Source organism: Ambystoma mexicanum, chromosome 11 (assembly GCF_040938575.1).
Source record: "Ambystoma mexicanum isolate Mex_15411 chromosome 11, UKY_AmexF1_1, whole genome shotgun sequence".
Lineage (NCBI taxonomy): Eukaryota > Metazoa > Chordata > Amphibia > Caudata > Ambystomatidae > Ambystoma > Ambystoma mexicanum.
In genome coordinates this window covers 129,371,325-129,395,752 of record NC_090934.1, presented here as the reverse complement: position 1 = coordinate 129,395,752, position 24,428 = coordinate 129,371,325, and the positions used below count along the sequence as shown (strand labels likewise).

Below are 24,428 nucleotides of genomic sequence, written 5' to 3'. Positions count from 1 at the left end.
CTCACCTTTTATAGATAATTAAAAACTGGGAGAATTTTAATGAACCTTCAGGATTTGGTAGGTATGACAAGTTATGTGTAATGACTTGACAGGTGATTAAGAGTAGTTGTGAGGGCGGGAGCGGGAAACCTTCCAAACCACACAACAAAGATAGGAATAACAACTACCTATAAAGAGATGCACTATGGAAAGCTTTATATGTTTTAGGACATGTTTTGATGTTCTGATGTTTGAATTAATGTTTTGATATGATGTGTGTAAGTAGTATACAGTTTGAAAAGTTTATGTAAACTGTATCACACTGAATAAATACATCAATGATAAGACCAAACTCGGTTTACCTGCCCGCAAGCCTAAACCATCACTCGGGTTTTGGCTTGGGCTGTGGGCAGTTAAAGGCCATGTCCGACCCCACCACAGGCATGAGAGACATTTACACCCCAGAGGTTTTTCCACTGGAGAATTGAACTGCTTGCGCAGCAGCTCTCCTAAGGAAAAAAGGAAAAAAGATGGCTGCCACCATATGTAAAAGGGACTAAATTCCTTTTTCATTTCCATGGTGGCAGCCGAACGGGAGGAGCCCCAGCACCGCAGCACAAAGCTATAGTCCCCAGCAGGTAAGTGCGGAGGGAGGGAGGAGCTGGTGAAAGGTTGGTATTTTTAAGGGGGGTGGACGGTGTTAGGGAGGCAACAGGGAGAAGCCTCCCCAGGTTAAAGAAATAATCGAAATGGTGCCAACCGTGGAAGAACCTCAGGTGGCTGGAACAGCGGGAGGGGATTATGTATTTCCTCACGCTGGTCCAGCCACCTGATTGGCTGATGGTCGTTCCCCAGATGCGAATTGAGCAGTGGGGTATACTTTTGACTGATGAAACCTGACCGGCCACCTTTTTGTTCTGGTGCAGCAGAACCCGAGAGCTAACAAATGGCGTTTGTGCCTTTGTCCTATTGGTTGTCCTTTTGATCCTTTGAGGCCATGTTGGCATTCTAAGACAGCTTACCTTGTACTTACCTCAGGACTGGGTGAGTCATATAAACACCCTCCAAGGAAAGAGCAGCTCTACTTCCAATTCACATGGAATGCTGCCTGGACATCAACAAAATTCTTTTTTAATGAACAGTTATGATCAGTGCTGCAAACACAATTTATCACCACAACATTCCTTCCATACTCAGGCCTTAATTTAGTTGGATCCATTACATGCACCGGAAGAGTTGAAACATGTGGTGAGACCCTCCCTGTATCTTTATCTGCCTCCGGGGGATTTTGATCGCCTCCCCTAGATAGAGCCAACCACTTTCTCCATGCTCCAGGAACAGACTCCAGGGGCATCCCCACCTGCACCATAGTTTGATGCAGGCAGTGAGGCAGACAACTCTCTCTATCCTGCCTTCTTTTGTTAGTGCCACACAAGAGCACAGCCATCATAACATGCAGGTGTATCAGTCTCCCAAGTCCATTTGCAGCTCAGTAGGGTAAATGGTATAGACACCTGACACCTGCGCAGGGTCCCATTCCACTTTCCACCACAGAAAAAAGAATAATGTCCAGCAGAGCTGCCCACAAACATGGATGCAGATGTCGTTCATGGCTGCTTCCCCTTATGTTGTGGCTCACCAAAAGTAGGCTGTCAGTGCAGTATTTCATTAATTTAAGCCCTTCTTAATATTGTACACAGCAGTATAATGTACAGGTTTTCAAATGTTTGTATAGGGCAGTCTATAGTAGCCAAGTTAAAATTGTCATTTATAATTAAAAGTCTGCTTCTGTTAGCAATGTAATGTGGTTTTATATAATGCCCTTCTGCCAATAATGTGGGCCTCACTGTGTATGGCTGTGAAAGAAAGGAGTATTAAAGAGCAAAATTGAGCAAGGTCATAGGGTACCTGGCTCATTAACGAAGGGCGAACACACACCTATGGGGGTTACACCTTGGTAAGTGTGTACAAGTAACTGTAAATGACTTCTGACAAAATTATATCAGGACAGTTTTGAGTACTGCAGTTAAATTTTTTATAAAACTGCAGTTTACGTGTTTTTAGATACACTTGATTGAGGGTAACACAAGATACAACAGTATTTACACATTTTGAAGGTATAGTAACCAGTTTTTGAGTGACAAATTTCAAATATTTGTAACGTCTTTTCACTGCTTACACATCCACTGAGTGGTCCTTGGGAAGGAGACCAGTGGATTTAGCATGTAACAGTCAGCACATATATATCAAAACAATGAGGGGTTGAACAAGGACAACGTAGACAATATAACAGTCAACACGACAGTGTTTGGGCCAGAAAGTGAGCTTGGATGAGCTCTGATAGTGTGGCCTTCATCAGGACGAGATATTCCAAGGCGTGAAGTATCTTGTGAGGTCTGTTGAGATAAACAGACGGGGTGTTATAGGAGTGGGCACATTCGTTGAAAACTAGCACAGGTAGAGGTATCAATACATGAAGGACCGGTGCTTACCTGAACTTCGGAGCGCAGTGGCTCAGGGAGTGGCAGTGTCAGCAGTACACTGGAGGATTTTGGAGGTCCTAGAGGTGGCAGTTCCTGTGGAAGTAGTAAGGGCATGGAGGCTATGTTAAGCCATATGGAGTGGTGGAGCAAGTAAAGGTAAAAAAAAGGGGTAAGAACAAGCTTACCTTGAGGGCCTGTTGGCGTGCATAATATGGGTAGAACAGGCTGGCGTGATGATTACACTAGAGTCAACCGCAAGCGTGAGGGGCTGCGGAAAAAAGGAAACACGGGGCTATGATTAAAAGCCTCGGATAGTGTCAAGGGTCAAGGTGCATGTGAGGGTTGGTGAAACGTGCAGGTAACAGCTGGCCACGAACAAGGTGTGGCTGATGAAAGCGTGTGTGTTCCATGCGGAAGTGGGTCTGAGAATGACTTATAAATGGACAGAAGCGTCCGTGATGCTAAAATTACAACCTCAAAGGCAGGCGGCGAAATAGCGGGATGGCCCGTGCAGGATAGCATGCTTGGCAAGGACGGTATAAAATGGAGGCTGAGCTCCCGTTCTAAAGTGAGACATGCAGCCGTGAAATAGGTGCAAGAGATCACAGAGCTGCAGTGGCCGAAACACTGTCATGTTGACTGTTATATTGTCTACGTTGTCCTTGTTCAACCCCTCATTGTTTTGATGTATATGTGCTGACTGTTACATGCTATCACCTCACTAAATCCACTGGTCTCCTTCCGAAGGACCACTCAGTGGATGTGTAAGCAGTGAAAAGACGTTACAAATATTTGAAATTTGTCACTCACAAACTGGTTACTATACCTTCAAAATGTGTAAATACTGTTGTATATTGTGTTACTCTCAATCAAGTGTATCTAAAAACACGTAAACTGCAGTTTTATTAAAAATCTAACTGCAGTACTCAAAACTGTCCTGATATATTTTTGTCAGAAGCCATTTACAGTTACTTGTACACACTTACCAAGGTATAACCCCCATAGGTGTGTGTTCGCCCTTCGTTAATGAGCCAGGTACCCTATGACCTTGCTCAATTTTGCTCTTTAATACGTGACTACCCACCTGGGTAGACCAAGGCATCAACCAGGTGCCCTTTTTAGATAAACATGTGAAAGAAAGGAGGGCAGGGCATGTTAGTTGGATAGCGGGAAGGCAAATGCAGTAACTTGCAGCATTGATGGATGCAGGTCAGATGTACCCATAACCTGTGTCCCTGGTATGAACATCTCTGTTGTTTGTGGTTAGTACAGACCAGGCAGGTAAGCCGAATAGGCAGGGCTCCGATTGTGGCGTAGAAACATGGATAGAATGGTTGTTGATAGACCATGGATAGGGTCTGAGTATCCTGAGTACACTTGGCCTGGCCAGTCATCTGAAGGAGTGTGGGAAGTGGAAGGATCCAAGCCTTTAAGAGTGAGGAGTTAGTTGAGGGATGGGGGACGGGAGGAGAAGAGGTTGGGTGTGCATTCCTAGTTCTTGTAGATTTCACTGAGATTCAGTGGACCAGTGGCACGCAGCAGAGTATTCATCAATGAAATCGGTTTCTACCTGATGGCAGTGAGAACCAGGTTTCGGGTGGACAGTTTTTAGTTAGTTCTATTACTTTTCATTTATTTTAAAGGGGTTGGTTGGAAAGCCAAGTCTTGAGTCATTTCCTGATAGTCACGTGGTTCACGTCCAGGTTGAGATGTTTGGGCAGGCTGTTACACAGTTTTGTGACAGGAACTGAAATAGAGGTTTCTCCTTACCATTTTTCGCTGAAGTTGAGAACTCGTACTAGTGCTGTATTGATGGACCAAAATGCAGTGCAGGGTGTGCAGTATTGAAAGTTATTTCTGAAGAAGGACAAACCCCATCCATGGAATTAACGATGGGCTATACACAAGGTTTTGAAATTAAACTTTTTTGATGTGTGTCCAGTGGAGAACATGTAATGCTGGCGTGATGTGTTAAAATCGTTTAATTCTGAGAAGTAGTCTTGCTGCTGCATTTTGAACTCTTTGAAGTTTCCTTACAAGATAATCTTTGAGTATGTATGAGATAGAGAGAGGCTGTTTGCATATCCTAGGCTGTACAGTAGTAGATAAACAGTGTCCATGGTCATGTGGGTGAATGTTTGGCGTAACATGCAAAGCTGGGATCTACAGCTTCTGATGATTGCTCTGATCTGCGTATCAAGAGTGAGGGTGGTGGCCGTTGTGGTTCTAAGATTCTTTACTGTGCTCATTGGGATCGAGCAGGGGTTTATCTTATCAGGTCAAATGATTGTGATAGAGTAGAAACCTATAGGATTGGGTAGGAACCCATAGGATTGAAGAGCAGCAGTTTTCTTGTGCTAGGGTTGAGTTGTAGTCTGCTGCCATCCACACCTCCACATGTTTTTTTAAATTCTACATAAGTTTTACATGTTGTAATTTACACATACATGTTTATTGTTTGCATACATTGATGATGAAGACCTGTCATCCTAACTCTATGAGCATGAGTTATATGTATATTGCACAATATGCATGTGCAAGATGGGAAGAATTGCAGAATTAAGAAATGTTTACTTGAAATGTCTGGCTCAATTAGAATAAAATGGCCACTGAAAATGGTACATTTTACTGCCCAATCCCATACATATGCACCACTTGCTTCTAGGCCTTTCTGATATCATTTAGCTATGCACAACAGAGTGGAAAATGCTTTGTTCAAAAGTGTGTCTTCCCAGTGAAGGATGCCTGTGTGCTGTGTCACTTCCTTTGCATTGCATCCTTCTGGTACCACGTGTGACATCCCCAGCTCCGCTCGAAAGGTAACATATGCAGTTACACTTAGATTTGCTATGCATGTGCTTTGCACATTCGATTCGAGCCCTGAAATGCACGCAGCTAATTAAACTCTAATGTGTGCATTTTTCATTTTTCGTAAACACATTTGAAACACACGTTCTAGTCTACCCTACCTTGTCTTGTCGCCGCCCTCTGCAACTAATCCATGAACATGACAGGGAGACTTGTCCTTGGCCTCAAGCCCATGGATCATATCTCTCCAGTCCTGAAATCTCTCCACTGGCTCCCGGTGGCTTCAAGGATAAAGTTCAAGACCCTCAGCATCGTCCGAAAGGCTTTCTGGGGCTGGTGGCCTGCACTACATCCAACTCTCTCTTCCTAAACACCTCCCTTCTCGAGCCCTTCGCTCATCAATCTATGAGGGTCAGACACTTCTCCAGTCAGAGAGTGGGGGTAGATATTTCTCCTCTGCAGGTGCCTACCTCTGCAATTGCCTCCCTGCCACTCTCAAACTTGAGCAGGACCACATGAGGTTCCGAAAGCAGCTAAAGACCTTCCTTTTCGCTTCTGCCTTCTCTCCCTATCTCTCTCTCTCTCTCCCCTGCTGACCTACCTGTCGGATGCACTGACTGGTTGCCTGGCTATCCTCTGAACCTCTAAGGGTACCTGGGACAGTGCATGATTGTTAAAGTCGATTTTGAAGCCAATCACTGTTGGAATACCCATCATTTATAGGGGTAGATAGCACCAGTGATGGGGACCCAGACAGGTAAAGGATTCACAGGAGGGGGCAGCACATTGTGGGGGGAGGGGTAGCTACGCCAGGGAGATCATCAGAGCACAGAGTTTGAGGATTGGAGAACAGATTCAGGTACAGTAGCCAGTGGTTATTCCAGAGATGGTTTTAAAGACAAGAGCACATTTGAATTGGAAAACATGATCCATAGATCGCCACGCCATGTTAACGCATTGCATTGTGGGGAGCACAATCTTGGTGCGTTTGTAGAGGGAATGGATAGCAAATTTAAATACCTTTTTGATTGGAAAACATGAGAAGAGAGTGAGCCCAAGGTTGGGGGTGGAGCAGTAATGCAGTCAGCTGAGGACCAGGATGACCACAAGAGTTTTATTGATAGCCTGAAAGGTAAAATGGGAGCAGATTATGCAGCTGTTAAGAAGTTAATCCTGGCAGGTGCAGCAGTGCAGGGGATGCAGCGATAACGTTACTTGTTGAAGGCCCATTTGTGCAACTAGTGTGATAGGTTTAAGAGGTCTGGGGGAATGGATGGTGTAGAGGATGGAAGGAGTGCAGCTTTGGAGGCTAAGAGAATGATCACTTCAGTTTTAGAGGATTTGGATATGAGGCAACACTTGATTCTAGCAGGTGGCCAGTGAGCAGTGCGAGAGGGCAACTCAGGGGTGAAGGAAGTGAAGGAGGCGAGGATTTGAGTATTATCTGCCAATAGATGATATGAGAAGCAGAGGAGGACATGAGTTTGCAAAGAGCAACGGCTTGGAGTGTGAAGAGTAGCGGACCACGGACAGAGTCTTTTGGGACCCTGCATGTTGTGACATTGCAGGATTCCAAATTCTGGAAAATTAAGAAAGATTGGTCAGGGAAGTAGAAGGCACTCAAGGGATGACAGTTCTCTGAAAGCCAACATGTGATTCCACCAGAAGGTAAGCAGAATAATATACTGAGAGTTTGGGGGAGAGTTCAATGGAGAGATGACACAGAGTTTGAGATGCGGCAGAGAACTGCAATGAGAAGGCATCAGAAGGAGCACAGGAGATGACAACAGTCTTGAGGATAGGGCCAGATTAGCCTGGGTGAAGTGTGTGAAGTTCGATATTAAAGAAAGAGCATGGTTGGGAGGTGCTGGTGTTGAGGAGGTGCTGAGGATCACACAATCAATTATGATGGAGGTCTCAGGTGCACGTCAAAACCCAACTTTATTCAGACAACGAATATAAGCTGGGACAACATACAAGCGTCTCCTCTTGTAGCTTTCGGATTCCAAATTAAAAACAGGTTTCATTACACAATTGCATCAGAAATGACATCACGTTACATTATCAATTTACAAAACCTACGGGGAATGCAGATGGTTAGTAAGTCGAACTACAAATAGATTGTTTAAGGATTAGTCACTTAATTGGTAGATACCTGTCTGATGGCCTTACCTTGGCACATCCTATACTATTTCTAATACATCACCATAAGATCAACTGATTGGTTGGCCCTATCCATCATGGGTGGTGTGACAAGGGTATTTGTTATTGGTTGCCATCTAACTTACCAACCTTAGACATTTTTCCTCCTTTATTCTATGAACTTGCCCTTGTGTGCCATCTGGTGTTGGTGTTCATATTGTTTTATTTATTTTTTTAAATTTTTTTATTGAAGGTCTCAGCAGTTACAGTGGCACCCAATTAACACAGCATACGGTCGCATATGCAACAATATCATCATCAAACGTTTAACAATCTACCATTTACATGGTTGTTTCGCTGTCTGAAAGCATTTCACATAGGTATGCCCTGAAGTGGCCCCAGATGTCCTTTGGCCTACTCATGTTTGGTTGAGTCAGCACATACTGCTCCTCGCATTCATTAATGTAGGTTACCTCATTTAGGAAAGTGTCCATGATAGGGGTGTTCTGGCTCTTCCATGCTTTCAATATACATCTCTTGGCAATGACGCATGACACATTAAACAGCCGTCTAATTTTCTCTGAACGTTTACGAATATCACCAAACAAATATTTTTGTGTCAAGTGCGGGGGGATCTGTGTGATTTCAGTTAGCATAGCTGCAACCTTATCCCAGAACCGTGCCACAACTGGACACTCCCAGTACATATGGTAGGATCCCGCTGACGGGGACCCACATTTAGGGCAATTGCCTGGATCATTGGGCGTGACTGTAGCGATCCTGGCAGGGGTATAAGGCAGTTTGTTTAGGATTTTAAACTGTATTTGGTGCAATCCCGCATTAAGGGACACCCTCTTCGTGAGTGCGCAGTATCTTGCCCACTTGTCTTCGGGTATTGGCATTTTCATGTCTGCTTCCCATTTCTCCTTCACTTGGTTGGTCGTAGAGGTGTGAGTCTGTATTGTCTTATAAAGTTTGGAGATTCCCAGTCCACCCTGTGCTGTGACCAGTTGTATGCACGGGTGGGATGGGGGTTCATCAGGAAAGGATGGCCAACGTGTTTGATATGCGGGTCTCATTCGGTAGTACTGTAGTGTCCGGAGTGGCCCACCTCACATACCCCTTGTGAACACCGCCAGGGTCACAAACTTTCCCTCTATGTACATGTCTCCCACCTTCATCTCTGTGTTAGGGTCCCAAGTTTCCTGTACACTGGTGTCAAATGTGGGGGGGGGGGGGTTTGGGGTATTTCCATAGGGGGATTTCAGGGTTATATGGAAACTCTATTTTCAGTTTTTTATATATAGCCCCCAGGCTTTTACTGGTGCAGCTCGCAGGGTCAAATTCACAGGAATTCATATGTCTTGTGTTGAAGATGACCGACCTAATGTCGGTGGGCATCGTGGTTTATTCTTCTATTCGCGTGTGAGGTGTGTTGTCCTCTTCATCGTATCAGTACTTTGCAAACTGTGCCTGTGCCACTGTATAATAAAGCTCAAAGTCTGGTGCAGCTATTCCCCCCGTTTCATATGGTTCTGTCATTCTCTCCGAGCTGATCCTAGCCGTCTTCCTGTTCCATAGAAACAACACCACCATGGATCGAAGCCTGGAAAAGAATTCCCTCCCCGGCCATATAGGGATATTTACAAATAGGTATAAAAATGTTGGAAGTACAATAATTTTGTGAATGGCAATTCTACTGTGTAGTGAAATTGGGAGGTGCCTCCAGACCTGCAGTTTAGTGTTAAGTGTTTGTAGCGCCCGATCATGATTATCGGTGTATAGGGTCTGTCTACTGCTAGAGACCAGAACCCTAAGGTATCTGATGTGATGTTCAGACCACTTGAGGCCGCACATTTGAGCTGGGCATTTTGGGGAGGGCGTGAGCGGGAACACTTCTGATTTGGCATTATTTACCGTATATCCCGAGGACTCTGCGAATTCGTTGATGTCTGTCATGATAGGAACAATGTTTTTGTCGGGTTTACGGACATAAAGCAGTGTATCATCCGCGTATAAGGATATTATTTGGGTGGCTCCTTTCAGCGTTATGCCCTTGTTGTTATGCCTTGACAGTATCGCCACCGCCATTGGCTCAATGGTCAAGGCAAAGAGGATAGGGGAGAAGGGGCATCCCTGTCTGGTACCCCTGCCTAGCTCGAACAACTCAGATACAGTTCTGTTTGTGCATACTTTCCCACATGGGGCTGTGTAAAGCAGTTTGACATATTGAATGAAATAAGGGCCCACCCCGAACGCCTCCAACACCAGAAAGAGGTACTCCCAGGAGACTGAGTGAAACACTTTCTCGGCATCGAGGGATACCGCTACTGCTTGCTTGTTTGGGTTGATTTGTGACATTATGCCGAATAGCCTACGCTGGTTCAGGGCAGTGGATCTTTGGAGAATAAACCCACTTTGATCTGTGTGTACCAGTATTGGCGTTACGGGGAGCATGCGGTTTGCTAGAACTTTCACAAAAATCTTGGCATCTACATTTATCAGGGACAGGGGTCTATAGGATGACATATCCTGTGGCGGGCGTCGGGGTTTGGGCAGCACTGTAATTATGGCCTCACGCATTGTCTGTGGCAATATTTGTTTACCCAGAGCCTCTCCCCACACCTCCAGGAACACGGGGACCAATTCTTCCCGGAATTCCTTATAAAATTACACTCCGAGGCCATCCGAGCCCGGCACTTTGCCAGACGCGAGCCCCTTGATTGCCTCAGGGAGCTCCTCAGCCATGACAGGTTGCTCCAATATTAGTTTATTTTGTACTGTAAGTTTAGGGAGGTCTAATGTAGCGAGGTATTTTTTGATCTCGTCAGGGGATTTCCTGTCTTTATTCGCGTATAGTTTTTTGTAAAAATCAACAAATTCATCGTTTATTCTCTGCTCACTTGTTATTATCACGTTTTGTGTCGTGTGAATTGATGCAATCGGGGTCATTTCTTTTTCATGCTTAACTAAATTGGCCAGCATTTTCCCTGCTTTATTCCCTTCCCCGTATCTGCGAGCCCTGGCAGGGGCTGTAATATATTGTACTTCCCTTACTGCCAGTCGATCAAAGCCCCAAAGAGACTTGTGTATTTCAGCCAGGGTGTCTCCACCGTGCGTCCGGCCGTAAACTTCTACTAGTACGTTCAGTTCCCTCTCCACCCTCTCCAGGTCCCAGCGTACTTCCCTTAGAAGGCGCGTGGTTTTAGATATCAAGGCCCCTCTCGCCCAGACTTTAAATGCTTCCCGAACTGACGAGATGTGGTCAACAGCCCAATGTTGTCTGCAAAGAAATTGGCAATTTCTGTATGTAGGGTTTCAGCAACATCCGGGTCTTTTAGTATATCTCTAGGCATTCTCTATCTCCTGGTCGGCGTAGGGGCATCTCCCAGAGTAATTTCCAGTGTCACCGGGGAATGATCAGATAATGTGCGGGGGAGGATTTCGCAATTCTGTAGGGCGTGTGTTGTATTTGAGTAGACAAACCAATAGTCTATACGTGACTCGCTGTCATGTACGGAAGAATAAAATGTGTACCGCTTGCTTGTTGGGTGCAGAACTCTCCAGGCATCCAGCAAAGACAGTTGCTGGATAATCTGCTTCAAAGCTAGTGCCGTCCTGAAAGGCGGCCTGATTGCCTTGGCGGATCTATCCAGAGTCTAATTGAAGTCCCCTCCCCATAGTACAGTTGCCGCTTCGTGTTCAATAAGGATCTCAAGTATGTGTAAGTAGAAGTCGGGGTCATCGAGATTGGGTCCATAGGTGTTCACCAGGGTCATGTGTTCCCCCGCCATTTCCCCCCAGACAACACATATCTGCCCATCGGGTCCGCAAGGTTACCCTTGGCGATAAAGCCCAGTGATTTGTGAATAAGAGTGCATACCCCTCTGGACTGCGATGAATAGTTCGTATAGTAGTGCTGTTTGCCCCATTTTGCCAGTATTTTCTAGTTGACCGAGCCCTGTGCATGCATTTCTTGCAGCATTAAAATGTGGGGCCCATGCCTGGTGACATAATTACTGACCTTCCTGGCCTTCATTGGATTATTTAGGCCTCAGGCATTCCATGACATTAGCTTTATCTTTAACCCGTCACCCATTGTCTATACATACACATTGTATTGTACTATAACAACCATGAATGCGCGAGTAACCGGAGTTTGAGTAGCACCAGTACCTGCAAGACCTTATTTCAATAAACCAACAACCTTCAACAGTGCAAACTCTCCTCCCAGACTTAAACTCGTCCGGTTGGTTATCACAACATAAAAACTTCCCCATTTGCCCTGTCCCACCCTCCACCCACATCATCTGCCCCAACTTGACGATATACCCAGATAACTGCTTGGAACATTGCTGAGGGTGCTTCGTTGCCATCCAGTGACCGGCCATCTGGTCGCCCACATGGGAGACTCTACGGCTCGATAACATCAGATCTTGGTCCAGTTCAGCTATGTTGACTTTACTAAAAGAAAAGCATGTTACTACTGCAAAGGAGGCACAGTTCATCCCTGTATCGGATCTCCTCTGCCTTCACCCGGATTGGGTCTTGCATTTGGGTCCCTTCTGCGATCCCTGGGGGGCAGTGGAATGGAGGCCTCCACAAATGCCATTGCCTCTGTAGGGTTTTTGAAAAAATGGGCCCTGCCTCCATGCTGGATTCTCATTTTCGCAGGGAAAATTAAAGCATAAGGTATATTGCGGAGTCATAACTGTTTCTTGACCATCTCATAGGATGTGCGCTGTGTTTGTATGTTCGCAGAGAAGTCTGGATATATATGGATCCTGTTTTCTTCATGGTGTAGCGTTCCTTTTTCTCTGGCCAGTCAGAGTATCGTGTCTCTGTGCCTATAATTCAGGAGACGTGCAATAATGGTACGGGGTGGAGCGCCCGGCTTGGGGGGTGGTGCAAGGGTGCGGTGAGCTCTTTCAACGAGGAAATGGTTTGAAAGGGATTCTTCCCCCAGTACGGATTTCAGCAGTTCTTCCACCCGTCTCTCCATGGAGCCTTTGCCAAACGTCTCCGCCACCCCAACAATGCGGATATTATTCCTGCGGGATCTGGATTCGAGATCCTCGCACATGCTCTGAATCTTGCGTAGCTCCGTCTGGAGTAGGGCTATATCACGGCCATGTTGTGAGAGCACATCTTCATTTGAACTTATCCTGTTTTCTGCTTCTGAGATGCGTGCGCTTTCATTTTCCACTCGCGCTTTCAAGGATCCAGTCGTCGCCACTATGTCATCCAGCTTTACGTTGACGGCCAGGAGCCCATTTTGCACAATAGTTGCCAGGCGATCCAGGGGATCTGTGTCTCGGCTTTCGGGTGTTTGTGTTGCCCCTCCTGCTGTTGTCTGCGGCTGGGAGCTGGTGAAGGAGTCCATTGGGCCGGTCTTTCTTCCCCCTGTGGCCTTCTTGTCAGTGCGGCCCATTAGGCAAAGTGACCACCTGCAGAGAGGATTGTGCTCTCCCACGTGAATGGAACCGCTGTCCCTGCGACCAGTTGCTGCCCACAGTGGCTACAATGGAGGTTGGTGATGCAGCTCCTGCCCCGTTTCCTTGGCCAGGGTGCGCCGTAGCGCAGACGGGAAACTGGGCCTTTGTTGCACTGGTGAAAGTTCTGCACTTCAGAGGCCTAATTGCGGAACTCCCACAGCTCCTGCGTATACACAGGTATTGGCCACAGGGTATGACATCAATATGATCACTACGTGATTCCCTGCAGCCCATAGTGTTGTGGCGGCCAGGTGATCGTTCCGGCCTGTCACCTCGTCTAACCACGTTTCCCTGTGATCTTGGAGTTGTGTCTCTTCACGGTTGCCAGCCTATCCTCAATGTCTCCCCACCAATCGTGCCCCCAGCTCTCGGCACTTATATGCCTGAATTTCTAGTGACCTCTGAAGGAATTCGGCGGGTGTGGAAGCTGGCTCCAGCAATTTGTGTCAATTTGCAGTAATCGGGCCGTGCCACAGTGCACCTTAGGGATCCAGTGCTGATTTATCTGCAGTGTGCTTCCCTGTCACAAGGATTGTTGCAGTACAGTACCCTCCATTGGCAAGCGGGTATTGGGTGAGTTAAGCAAATATTGCACCCTGCAGCCAGCCGCGCACCTTGCCTCTCCTCCGAACTGCCACTATCGTAGGGAGGCCCTGGTCTCGTTGTTGTGTTTGCTCCCCGTTCTCAGGCGACCCAGGCAGGGCCCTCTCACCCTCCACAGCCCGCAGCGGCGGCCGCCTTATTACAGGGCGTCTCGCCTCCCACCGTGCCTCCCTTCAACGTTGGCCGCCCGATGTCACAGGGCCCACCCCGCCTCCCCCAGCGGCCCACTTACTTCACCAGCGTGCCTCCGCTGGGCTTCGGCCATGGCAGGGGGGTCCGGGGCACGTGCCGCAGTCACAGCCGTCTCCAGGCACTCAGCGGGAGTCCTCTCAGGCCCGATGCGAAGGGAGCCACCTCAAGCTCTCGTTTGGCAAAGGAGAGTGACCCGGAGCGCTGCCCTCCCCAAGCAGCACCTGTATGTTGGTGGGCCGCACCTCCCCCTCCGGGCTCGCGCAGGAGTGGCGTGGAGCCTTACAGCGGTCGCGTCGCAGCTCCGTAGACGCCGCAACTTCACCAGCCCATATCTTCACAATCCCGGTGTCAGCGAGCTCCGTTTTCTCAGGGGCTCTTCCCCGGGTCCTCCGCCAGAGTCTTTTATACATTTTTATCGAACAGCTGCTGACTGGCAGGATATTCGGGGTAACAGGATTTCACTCGAGCCGGAGCTCTCCACCTAGGCGGCCATCTTCGACGTGCGCAACAGCGCCCCCTGTGTTGGTGTTCATATTAAACGAGTTCTGCACCTGCTCTATCTACATTTGGCACATAATGAATTGGCAGTGATTTTCATATCTGGGTCCCGTGTTAGGATATTGTGTTTGAAAATGAATGTCCTTCAATTTATTAAGGTTTTTGCTCATCCTAACGTGCATGCTGTGTTCTTTGTGACCACTCATGGCGCTGGTTGTTTACTTTCTATGAAGGTTTTTGGCGTGCTGATCTTGTGCACCTGGACATCAACAGTTGTTTTTGTGCTCTTATTAACTTGATTAATTGGGGAGTCTACCATGGCTCTTTCTGGGAACTGTTATCTGATATCCGTGTTCCACTCATCCACAACTCCCTTCCTTGTTCCTGACATTGGCTCTATTGCCAGCCACTGTCTGAGTTCTGTACAAATATGTGTTTCTATGGGTTCAGCTTTTTTGAGTTGTCCAAGGTCTGGAGCCCTGTGCTCATTATCAGACATGCTGCAACTTCCATCTTTGGGAAGATGGCTACCCATTTACATTCTTGCTTCCATGTTAGCGAGCTATATTCGCATGTCGTTCATATATTCATTTTATACATTGGTCATGTTAATGTTCTTCATGTCTTATGTATGCTATATTAGTATTCTATTCTCTAAATCCATATATTACCTATTGTATGTATTCTTCATATGGAGTGCATATGTTCTTCTTGTCTAATACATGCACTTCTACTATGTATACTGCGTGTATATGTATAATCATCTAGTTACTCTCTATATACGTAGTAAAATGATCTGTCACTCTACTAGTCAACTCAGCTATCGTATTCATAACAGTGACTTAGTGGTTTTAGTTGGTCTCTTCTTCCATCCCCATGCTCTTGTGGTGGGAGGGCTTTCTCAGTTGGCAACGTGTCTCACCTGGACGTTACTGACGAGGGGCAGGGATTTGAATCAGTACTTGTATATTCATCTGAGTATGGGCAGTGGGTATTACCTGTGTATTCATCTGTCCCATTACATGGGACCGTTGAGAGGGCCGTGAGGACAGCAGATACAGTGACCCATTTCACAGACATTTTAAAGGAAAGTAGCCAGCAAAACCATCAGAGCAAGGAGGTGAAAGAGCAGTGTTAAAACAATCAAGCATGTAATAGAGAGTCACAGATCGCTTCTCAGTATTAGATTGGAAAAGGGAAGTGATATTAATGAAATAGTTGGACTTGGCTGAGTTCCAGGCAGTAAAGAGAGCAAGAAGCGATTACATGTTGGATGCAGCCAGTGCTTGAGAATGGCTTTTGAGCCAGGAATGTAGGTTAAGGCTTCTGATGATCCTTAGCTCTTCGATCCCTGGGTGATCCAGGGTTGAGGAAGATGGTGAGAGGGATTACAGGAGCAAATGGGGTAATAATGCTCAAAGCGAGAGGAATGTCCCAACTCGGAGAACAGAAATGCCAAAAGAAGTTGGCAAGATGGTGGGAGGGTTTTCTCAGTTGGGTGGGTAACAGGTGGCCCCCACGCATGATGTTGCAACTGTATTGCCTGCCATGTCTGAGCCCCACGTGGCCCTCACGCCTTATGCTGTTACTGTATTGCCTGCCATGTCTGAGCCCCAGGTGGCCTTCACGCCTTATGCTGTTACTGTATTGCCTGCCATCTCTGAGCCCCAGGTGGCCCCCACGCATGATGTTGCTACTGTATTGCCTGCCATCTCTGAGCCCCAGGTGGCCCTCACGCCTTATGCTGTTACTGTATTGCCTGCCATCTCTGAGCCCCAGCTGGCCCCCACGCATGATGTAGATGTTGTCCTAATTGCTATGCCTGAGCACTCTGAGGATAGTAGTTCCGTTATGCCCGTAAGGTTATCCACATCCGCACCATCTATGGCCAACACCTTTAAGTGTGCTCTGGTCAACGCACACTCAATACCTGCCCATGCCCTTGACATAAATGACTGCATCATCAAGGACAACCTCGACCTCCTAACAATTACAGAAACTTGGCTTAATGATATTTCCTGCCCCTCACTATCCCTCGCCATACCTTCAGGGTACACTATTTACAGAAAAGGCTGTGCCATGCAAAGAGGTGGAGGTGTGGCCCTCATTGCCCGGGATACCTTTGATATCAGAGAGGCAGAAGGGCATCCTGATCACAACTGTGACTACTTGTCACTAAAAATCAATGTCTCCCACAACTGCACCATCACTATGCATGTTGTCTACAGGCCTCCTGGTCCCATCTCTGATTTTCAGGACTCCCTCATTTTATCACTATCTGACAACATTAAAAAGACGTCCCAAGTCATACTCATGGGCGATCTAAACCTAGGGCTCAATGACCCTAAGGATTCTCACGCCAAATCCCTCAAGAAAGCCCTTTCCACTCTGGGCTTCGCGCAATCTATCTTTGAACCAACTCATGCCAAAGGACGTACTCTTGACTGGATCAGCCAGCATAACTGTTCCATCCAAATCATCGCCAACAATCCCATCCCATCGTCTGACCACCACTACATTCAATTCAACCTTAATACGAAAAAAGGGCTCTCTAGGCCCATCACCCCCTGTCCAGCAACCTTCGCAAGGAGCTCACGTAAATTGATGGCCAAAAACCTATCACCGTTCCTTCAAAAGCCTGACCTGCAAACGCCATTCTCCAATAACCCAGAAACCTTAGCCAACACCTTCAAAGAAATTGTCACCCAAGCGGTCGACACCATTGCTCCTCTCACCCTTAAAAAAAGCTAAAAAAAACGAAACACTCTAACTCTTGACCAACGATCCCAGAAATGGATAGCATTATCCGCATGGAAAGCCAACCCAACTGAAGCCACTAGAAGTGCCTTTAAAGCCATTTCCGTATCCTATAAAGCGAACATCACCCGAGCTAAAGCTGCATCCTTCAATTCCAGAATCAATGACGCCAAATCAGGGTCCAAAGAAATATTCGCCATATTTAGGGAACTAGAAAAACTCTCAACCCCTCCTCCCACTCTTCTTAAGGACGAGAACTGGTGCAATAGTATTCAGGCTGCCATGCAAGATAAGCTCAACTCTCTTCAAACCAAAATCCATTGCCATCAAAAAGCCCTATGCCATCTCATAGCCAACCTGCACAGTGAAAGACCTAAGCCCACCACGACCAACTCCTCCCCTCCTTTTCACATTAAAGATATGACAGAGGTGGAAGTCATCACCCTGCTCAAATTTATCAAACCATCTAACTGCAAAGGAGACGCCTGTCCTGCCCAACTCATCAAAGATTCGGCACATATCCTAGCACCCATCCTAACTGCATTCATTAACGCTTTCTTCCAATCTGGCCATGTTCCAACTGGACTTAAAGAAGCTTGGGTGCGCCCACTCTTGAAGAAACCACCCCTCGACCCAACGGGAACTATAGGCCCATCACCACTGTTCCATTTTTACTAAAAATCCTGGACAAAGCAGCCTACCTACAAGTCCAAGAATTTCTGCAAGAGAACCGTCTCCTCGGCCTGCAGCAATCTGGCTTCCTCCCACGCCATGGCACCGAGACGGCTCTCCTAGACCTAAAGAACCAGATGGACGATCTCAGAGATGCAGGCAAACCAGCGCTACTCCTAACCCGCAGCCTTCGTCCTGGTTGACCACAACACTCTGTGCCGCCACCTAGCAACTGAGGCCAATTTCTCCCAGAAAGCATGTGAGTGGATCACCTCCTCTCTCAAAGAGAGGGCTATGAAAGTCTTCTCTGACTCCGCCTGTGCCACCCCCAACCTCATCAAATGTGGTTTCCCACAGGGCTCTTGTATCGCCCCCAAGCTTTACAACCTCTTCACCAGGCCGCTGTTCAGCATCCTTGACTCCCTGTGCATCTCATATACCAACTATGCGGATGACACGCAGGTGCTCATCCCACTTACGGGTGACTTTGATGTGGATATGAACACACTCACCACCATTTACTCCACTATCCAATCCTGGATGGCAGACAACTGGCTCTGCCTTAACAGTGAAAAAACAGAGCTTCTGCTTATAGGGTCTCCCACTACTCAAGGCAACCTCGACAAGCAGTATACATCCTTCACCATTGATAATATTCCTATCAAGGTCTCGAACTATGTCAAAACACTTGGAGTTTACTTGGACTCGGATCTGACCATGGATAGACAGGTTAATGCAATCGCCTCCTCTTCAGCCTACTACTCAAAAGTGCTTAACGCAACCAGACCCTTCATATCCCGCCAGAACTGCCTTACGATTGCCAGGGCGATTATTGGTTCAAGGTTGGATTACTGCAATGCCCTCCTCGTAGGAACGTCTCAAAAAAATCTTGCCAAACTCCAGTTGGTTCAAAACAACGCCCTCAGGGCAGCCACAGGTACATCAAGAAAAGACCATGGAGGTCATTACAACCCCGGCGTTAAGGGTTAACGACGGCGTTAACCTTTAACGCCGGATTCCCACTTTAACGCCTGCTTTTGGCAGGCGTTAAAGTCCATGGCGCTAACCCGCCATGGTGCTAATTACGCCGCCGTAATTTACGGCGGCGTAATTAGCGCCTTCCCCACTCCCATTATGCCCTATGGGGCAAAAATGGGAATGGGGAAGGGGAAATGGGAAGTGGGGATTTACCGCCCCACTCACCTTGGAATGGGGCGGTAAATCCATACATAGTTTACACCATGGTGGTAAAGTTGGTGCACTTAGCACCAAGGTTGTAATGACCGCCCATATCTCCGAAGTGAGAATGCAGGCCTACTGGCTCCCAGTAAAAGAAAGAATTGTCTTTAAAACTCTTACCCTCACTCACAAATGCCTCCATGAGCTTGCACCTCCGTACTTGTCCCAGAGAATCACCAAGCACACCGCCACAAGACCCCTGAGGGTGGGCTACTCCAACAAGATTCCAACACCAAAAACCAGGAAAGCCCACGCGGGGGGCTCCAGTTTTCCTACACTGGCCGCTACCCATTGGAACTCCCTACTCATCTAAGAATGATCGAGTCCCATCAAGCATTCCGCAAAGCCATTAAAACTAAGCTCTTTGTATGATATGATATGATAGTTTATTTATATAGCGCCTATACACAATGTGTTTCAAAGCGCTTCAAGGAGGGAGGGGACATAGGAAAAATACAGTTACATTCAGCAAAAGTCCTTGAAACAATACAGAATGTGAAAATAACTATCATAATAGGCCTGTCGACATTTCTGATAGTGCAAGTGCATAGAACAAGTAAGGCAAGAGGTGATGGAAAGGAAGGAAAACAGAGCAAGCAGTAACATTACTAAGTCTGATGACAATTTACGCAGTGCAGGTGGTAACAAGAGGTGGGGTGGGAGGGGGGCAAGTGGACGGAGGGGGGAAGGAGAACAAGACACGCTACTGAGTAAAAAGTCAGTGACAAATTGAAAAGTAGGGGAGGGGGGAGGGGGAGAACAAAAGGGGGGGACAGACAAGCTGCTATCAAGAGTCACAGAACAGATGATAGGAGTAAGTGCTAGGAGGCGGAAGTCTAAGAGGGGGGAGAAAAGGAGGGGGGAGTAGGAGGGAAGTTGAAGAGGATGGAAATGAGGAGGGGGGGTGGAGCGCAGAGCAAGAGGGGGGGCAAGCAGGGTGAGTGCACACAGATACTCACGGGGGGGCAAACAGAATCTCAGGGGGGGCAAACAGACACTCACGGGGGGCAGGGGGGGCACACAGATACTCACCGGGGGCAGGGGGGGCAGAGGGGGGGCACACAGATACTCACAGGGGGCAAGGGGGGGAGGGGGGCACACAGATACTCACGGGGGGCAGGGGGGCACACAGATAGTCACGGGGGCAGGGGGGCACACAGATACTCACGGGGGGTGGGGGGGGTAGGGGGGACACACAGATACTCACGGGGGGCAGGGGGGACACAAATACTCACAGGGGGCAGGAGGGGGGCACACAGATACTCACAGGGGGGCAGGAGGGGGCACACAGATACTCACGGGGGGTAGGGGGGCACACAGATACTCACAGGGGGGCGGGGGGGCAGGGGGGCACACAGATACTCACTGGGGGCAGGGGGGGCAGGGGGGGCAGACAGATAGTCACAGGGGGCAGGGGGGCACACAGATAGTCACGGGGGCAGGGGGGGCAGGAGGGGCACATAGATACTCACAGGGGGGCAGGGGGGACACAAATACTCACGGGGGCAGGAGGGGGGCACACAGATACTCACTGGGGGCAGGGGGGCACACAGATACTCATGGGGGCAGTGGGGGCAGGGGGGGCACACAGATACTCACAGGGGGCGGGGGGGCAGGGGCGCACACAGATACTAACAGGGGGGCAGGGGGGGCACAACAGATAGTCACGGGGGGCAGGGGGGCACACAGATACTCATGGGGGGCAGGGGGGCACACAGATACTCACAGAGGGCAGGGGGGGCAGGGTGGCACACAGATACTCACGTGGGGCAGGGGGGGCAGGGGGGGCACACAGATACTCACAGGGGCAGGGGGGGCACACAGACTCTCACGGGGGCAGGGGGGGCACATAGATACTCACGGGGGGCAGGGGGCACACAGATAGTCACGGGGGGCAGGGGGGCACACAGATAGTCACGGGGGCAGGGGGGGCACACAGATAGTCACGGGGGTAGGGGGGCACATAGATACTCACGGGGGGCAGGGGGCACACAGATAGTCACGGGGGGCAGGGGGGCACACAGATAGTCACGGGGGCAGGGGGGGCACACAGATAGTCACGGGGGTAGGGGGGCACATAGATACTCACGGGGGGCAGGAGGACACACAGATAGTCACGGGGTGCAGAGGGGGCACACAGATACTCACGGGGGCAGGGGGGCACACAGATATTCACGGGGGCAGGGGGGGCAGGAGGGGCACAAAGATACTCACGGGGGGCAGGGGGGGCACACAGATACTCATGGGGCAGTGGGGGCAGGGGGGACACACAGATACTCACAGGGGGCAGGGGGGGCAGGGGGGGCACATAGATACTCACGGGGGGCAGGGGGGCACAACAGATAGTCACGGGGGGCAGGAGGGCACACAGATACTCACGGGGGGCAGTGGGGGCAGGGGGGCACACAGATACTCACGGGGGGCAGGGGGGCCACACAGATACTCATAGGGGGCAGGGGGGCACACAGAAAGTCACAGGGGGCAGGGGGGCACACCGATAGTCACGGGGGGCAGGGGGGGCACACAGATACTCACGGGGGGCAGGGGGCACACAGATAGTCACGGGGGGCAGGGGGGGCACACAGATACTCACGGGGGCAATGGGGCACACAGATAGTCACGGGGGCAGTGGGGCACACAGATACTCACGGGGGCAGGGGGGCACACAGATAGTCACGGGGGGCAGGGGGGCACATAGATACTCACGGGGGGCAGGGGGGCACACAGACACTCACGCACGGAGGGGCCGGCGATCCGGCGTACCGTGGTGGACAGCGGTAGACAGGGCCAGGAGTGGGCCTTGTGAGGAGGGCCGGCCAAGCCTGCCGGCCTTCCCATTGGGCAAGATGTAGGCGCCCAAAGACAATCCCATACCCCCAGCAGCAGTGTGCTCAGCACTCCGGTGCAGGCACAGTGAAACGGCCATCTTTGAATGGCGATTTTTCAAACGAAAAGTCATGGTGCAATGCATGGTGGCACACAACGGAGCGGTATTGAGGCTCCAAAATGTCAGTACATTCATGCGGATGATGTGCTAAACAAGCAAAGATATTAAAATGTTCATCCATGTTGATGCGCCGATGCGCGCCTCTCGTGGGAGCCCAATAGTGTGGGGTTTACCTTAGCACCAGAGTCTGACACGTGCGAGCAGGCAGCACGTAGAATGCAGGGGGGGGAAGAAAGATGCAGCTGCTCCGGCAGCCGCATGAGAGATTCAGCCAGGATGCAGGAAAGTGCACCAAGAGAGGGCCAGGAGTGGGCCTTGTGAGGAGGGCCGGCCAAGCCTGCCGGCCTTCCCATTGGGCAAGATGTAGGCACCCATAGCCAATCCCGTACCCCCAGCAGCAGTGTGCTCAGCACTCCGGTGCAGGCACAGTGAAACGGCCATCTTTGAATGGCGATTTTACAAACGAAAAGGCATGGTGCAATGCAAGGTGGCACACAACGGAGCGGTATTGAGGCTCCAAAATGTCACTACATTCATGCGGATGATGTGCTAAACAAGCAAAGATATTAAAATGTTCATCCATGTTGATGCGCGCCTCTCGTGGGAGCCCAATAGAGTGGGGCTTACCTTAGCACCAGAGTCCGACACGTGCGAGCAGGCAGCACGTAGAATGCAGGGGGGGAAGAAAGATGCAGCTGCTCCGGCAGCCGCATGAGAGATTCAGCCAGGATGCAGGAAAGTGCACCAAGAGAGGGCCAGGAGTGGGCCTTGTGAGGAGGGCCGGCCAAGCCTGCCGGCCTTCCCATTGGGCAAGATGTAGGTGCCCATAGCCAATCCCGTACCCCCAGCAGCAGTGTGCTCAGCACTCCGGTGCAGGCACAGTGAAACGGCCATCTTTGAATGGCGATTTTACAAACGAAAAGGCATGGTGCAATGCAAGGTGGCACACAACGGAGCGGTATTGAGGCTCCAAAATGTCAGTACATTCATGCGGATGATGTGCTAAACAAGCAAAGATATTAAAATGTTCATCCATGTTGATGCGCCGATGCGCGCCTCTCGTGGGAGCCCAATAGAGTGGGGCTTACCTTAGCACCAGAGTCCGACACGTGTGAGCAGGCAGCACGTAGAATGCAGGGGGGGAAGAAAGATGCAGCCGCTCCGGCAGCCGCATGAGAGATTCAGCCAGGATGGAGGAAAGTGCACCAAGAGAGGGCCATGAGTGGGCCTTGTGAGGAGGGCCGGCCAAGCCTGACGGCCTTCCCATTGGGCAAGATGTAGGCGCCCATAGCCAATCCCGTACCCCCAGCAGAAGTGTGCTCAGCACTCCGGTGCAGGCACAGTGAAACGGCCATCTTTGAATGGCGATTTTACAAACGAAAAGGCATGGTGCAATGCAAGGTGGCACACAACGGAGCGGTATTGAGGCTCCAAAATGTCAGTACATTCATGCGGATGATGTGCTAAACAAGCAAAGATATTAAAATGTTCATCCATGTTGATGCGCTGATGCGCGCCTCTCGTGGGAGCCCAATAGAGTGGGGCTTACCTAAGCACCAGAGTCCGACAAGTGCGAGCAGGCAGCACGTAGAATGCAGGGGGGGAAGAAAGATGCAGCCGCTCCGGCAGCCGCATGAGAGATTCAGCCAGGATGGAGGAAAGTGCACCAGGAGAGGGCAAGGAGTGGGCCTTGTGAGGAGGGCCGGCCAAGCCTGCCGGCCTTCCCATTGGGCAAGATGTAGGCGCCCATAGCCAATCCCGTACCCCCAGCAGCAGTGTGCTCAGCACTCCGGTGCAGGCACAGTGAAACGGCCGTCTTTGAATGGCGATTTTACAAACAAAAAGGCATGGTGCAATGCAAGGTGGCACACAACGGAGCGGTATTGAGGCTCCAAAATGTCAGTACATTCATGCGGATGATGTGCTAAACAAGCAAAGATATTAAAATGTTCATCCATGTTGATGCGCCGATGCGTGCCTCTCGTGGGAGCCCAATAGAGTGGGGCTTACCTTAGCACCAGAGTCCGACACGTACGAGCAGGCAGCACGTAGAATGCAGGGGGGGAAGAAAGATGCAGCTGCTCCGGCAGCCGCATGAGAGATTCAGCCAGGATGAAAGGTAAATATATATATGTGCACATCCCTGTATAACTGCCTTACTGTTATCTTACGTATGCCTGTAACACTGATCATACTTGTACCTCATTGAGTCTGTATTTGCAACTAAGAGAACTATGGTTTCCCCATTAACATGTGAATCAAAACTTCTTACAAATTCTTGTAACAGCGCCTCGATGCCTCCGGACTGCAAGTGCGCTTCACAAATGCAAATAAATAAATAAATAAAGATGAAGATTGAGAGCTTGGGGAAATATGAAATGCCAATATATGTGCGTCATTTGCCATATGTTGCCATCACTTACCCAAATATTGAAAACATGTCAATTTGTGTCAACATATGTTAGGGTACTTAAACCATTTTCTTGCAATTGGCACAATTTCCCCAGTGACTCCAATAGCTAACAGAGCAATCATTTGCCCAGGTGCACACAAGTATAGGCAGTTCGCTGAGTAGCACAACATTCCATCTCCCGGCCGGCCACTCCTGCCATC

At 49.3% G+C, this 24,428-nt stretch overlaps 1 protein-coding gene across 1 annotated transcript in view; it reads left to right on the top strand.

Annotated features, from left to right (window-relative positions):
* EPHA10 (EPH receptor A10) overlaps positions 1 to 24,428 on the top strand; it is a 1,411,836-nt gene that overhangs the window by 230,422 nt on the left and 1,156,986 nt on the right. The window lies entirely within an intron of this gene.